The sequence below is a fragment of the Rutidosis leptorrhynchoides genome, chromosome 5 (genome assembly GCF_046630445.1).
Source record: "Rutidosis leptorrhynchoides isolate AG116_Rl617_1_P2 chromosome 5, CSIRO_AGI_Rlap_v1, whole genome shotgun sequence".
In the NCBI taxonomy this organism is placed as follows: domain Eukaryota; kingdom Viridiplantae; phylum Streptophyta; class Magnoliopsida; order Asterales; family Asteraceae; genus Rutidosis; species Rutidosis leptorrhynchoides.
The window spans coordinates 187,283,229-187,287,133 of NC_092337.1; positions in this window are offsets into that span (position 1 = coordinate 187,283,229).

The following is a 3,905-nucleotide window of genomic DNA, read 5'->3' on the forward strand; positions in this document are numbered from 1 at the left end:
TGTCTCTACCCATTGGCGTAATCGTCAAGGGGGTACATAATAATGATTGCCGACACCCGTACATTATCTGTCATACCCCGTCCTAATCCATCCGGACTAAGTCCATATCGATTATAAACGATTCACAATAGTTGATTACATCGCGAGGTACTTGACCTCTATATGATACATTTTACAAACATTGCATTCGTTTTTAAAAGACAAACTTTCTTTTCATCGAAAGTTGACATTATGCATACCACTTCATAATATATCTAACTATAATTGACTTAATATTAATCTTGATGAACTCAACGACTCGAATGCAACTTCTTTTGAAATATGTCATGAATGACTCCAAGTAATATCTCTAATACGAGCAAATGCACAGCGAAAGATTTCTTTCATACCTGGGGATAAACATGCTTTAAAGTGTCAACCAAAAGGTTGGTGAGTTCATTAGTTTAACATAAATAATCATTTCATAATTTTAATAGACCACAAGATTTCATATTTCCATTTCTCATAAACATACGTCCCATGCATAGAGACAAAAATATCATTCATATGGATTGAACACCTGGTAACCGACATTCACAATATGCATATAAGAATATCCCCATCATTCCTGGATCCTCCTTCAGACATGATATAAATTTCGAAGTACTAAAGCATCCGGTACTTTGGATGGGGCTTGTTGGGCCCGATATATCTATCTTTAGAGTTCGCGTCAATTAGGGTGTCTGTTCCCTAATTTTTAGATTACCAGACTTAATAAAAAGGGGCATATTCGATTTCGATCATTCAACCATATAATGTAGTTTCAATTACTTGTGTCTATTTCGTAAAACAGTTATAAAAACAGCGCATGTATTCTCAGTCCCAAAAATATATATTGCAAAAGCATTTAAAAAGGGATTAATGAAACTCACCTAATGTATTTTGTAGTAAAAATACAAATGACTATATTGAACAATTGAACAATGCAGGGTTGGCCTCGGATTTACGAACCTATATCATTTGATTATTCATTAATACATATATAATCATAATCGAATATATATATTATTATTAGTGAATTAATTTTTATATTGATAAATTATATGTTATTTTATATATAATTAAATAAACAACAATTTTTAATACAGTTAAGTTTTATATTATATATCTTTTTATTTAAGAAATCTTTTGTCTACATAATATAGTTATAATAATAGTAGAATAAGTATACTGATAAAATAATAATTTTCATAATAATAATGTTAATAGTATTTATAATAGTTATATATATATATATATATATATATATATATATATATATATATATATATATATATATATACACACACATAAGGACATTACAAAGTAATAATATTATCAATGATGATAATATTTATAAGATTATTAATAATAATACTAAAAATATAATACTAGTAATAACGCTAATGATAGTAATAACTATACTAATGATATTCATAATATTACTAATACCTAATAATAATAATAATTGATAGTTGATATTTATTACATATATTAGTAGTATTCTTAACAATAATAATTACAATACTAATATTAATAATAATAACTATAATAATCATATTTATAATAATAATAATCATAATAGAAATAAAAGAACTACCTTAATAAGCTTTCAACAAAAAGAATGTCCCAGCCCGGAATTGAACCCGAGACCCCTCGTTCCTCATCACAACCTGGTAACCATCGATCTATTTCGTATTTTTTGATTTATACCCATAACAATTATATATAACCTATATTTCTGTTTTCTAATTTACTCATCTCCTTCTTCCCTAAATCCCACGACCAAATTCAATCTATAACCAATCAATTGGTTTACCAGCTATTTTTATCAATTCGTATCCAACACAGAAATACTCAACTGAAATTAATTGGATTAACAATCAACAAAAAAAATATATAAATAAATAAAAATGCTGTTGTCGCAGCTTTTAGATAAAAAAAAAATGTTCTTCGATTTTTATTGAGTTTTAGGAAATTGTTATAACACGTATTTGTTTGCAAATTGCATATAGAAACTAACGGAATCTTCAATTGGACTTGAATCATCAAAACGAGTTCGAATTTCCTCAAGAACAATTTGTTTGACTTTTATTTCAAAAACCTTTAACTCCGAAATTCTAACTCGATATAAAAAATTGGGATTTGAGGTTTTACAGGAAGTTTACATATATGATTCCTAACACAACTGCGTTATTAGATTTTGTAGTTTGATCCGAAAATCGATTATAGATAAAATGGGTTTACGAAGAAGAAAGAAAAAAAAATATCAGAGAGTTATTGAATGTGGTTTTTCTTTCACAGTTGCAGTAGTTTAATATCTATATTGAATCTGAATAAAAGAGTAATACACTGGTAAATCATGGGTTTTTGTATTGTGGTATAACAAAGTCAACACACTCACATGTAGAACAGAAATATGAAAAAAAAATATAACTGATTGTGATATCTATATATCGTGTACTATCTGTTTTGATTTGCAATTTATTTGAATATTATTGAATTATATCTATATTTATATATTTAGTCCTAATATTTGTGTATATCTTTATTTATCTTTAATAACTAAAATTTTTAATTAATACATATAAAAATAATAATAATATTCCTAATATCATAACTATTAATAATAAAATTTATGGTAATCTAATGATAATAATAATAATATTATTTTTAATAATAATGATAACCATAACTATGGAATTTATAACAATAATATTATTTATATTTATAATAATACTAATATTATTATTGATAATAATAATATTAATAATAATACTATAATAATTTATACAACAAATTTCATGTCTATATGTTATATATTTAAAATAATACTATTAATATTACTGATTTTAATATTAGTATTAGTATTGATAATACTTATGAAAGTAATAATAATATCCTTAGTATAACAACTATGTTTTTAATTTGTAATTAACTTTAATATATTAATATTTTATAATATTTAATTTTTATATATAATAACTTATTTTATCTCAATGTTTAAATTTATATTCTTATAATTTCAAATTATTATCAATACTTATATTTATACATATTTATTTACAAATAATTGTTCGTGAATCGTCGGGCATGGTCGAAGGTCAAATGTATACATGAACGCAGCTCAAAGGATTTTGAGACTTTAACATTACAGACTTCGCTTATCATGTCGAGCTTATATAAAGATTTAGTTTAAAATTAGTTGGAAATTCCCGGGTCATCACAGTGTCAGGGGTTAATATTTAGTTCGATATTATAACTCATGGCATATTGAGTATTTTGATATTTTGAATTAAATCTTGTGGTCTAAAACTTATTATGATTGTGGAACCTATGATGTTCACTCAACCGTTGTGTTAACACTTTAAGCATGTTTGTCTCTGGTGAAGATTAGCTTGTGTGCTGCCCTATGATGCTTAGTTAGTTGTTGCATTAGAGTCCATATATTAGACTTATTATTTGAATTTCATTATGTAAAACATTATTTTGTTTCCACTCAAATCAAATTTTCTTTTATTAAAACGTCTCATATAAAGTCGTTCTCGTTTATACATACTTGTATTGTGATATTGTGAAGTAATGTTTTCCCGGCCCTATTTGGGAGTATGATAGAGTGGTATCAGAGCCAGGTTGTTATAGAGAACCAGGATTGCATATTATGTGTGCCTTATGTGTTAGTTAGGTGCCTTAGCAATCTATAGGACTATAACCTTTCCTGCCTTAGTTTGAAGTGTAATCTTCATATCTATGATTGCCTTACTATGCGTCCTTATATCCCTGCCGTCATACCGTGCTTTAGAATCTACATAGTTCTCCTTCTCTAGGATATCTAGTCATCACCCAGTCATCGTTTTGGATACCGAAGGATTCGACACTGAAGGATC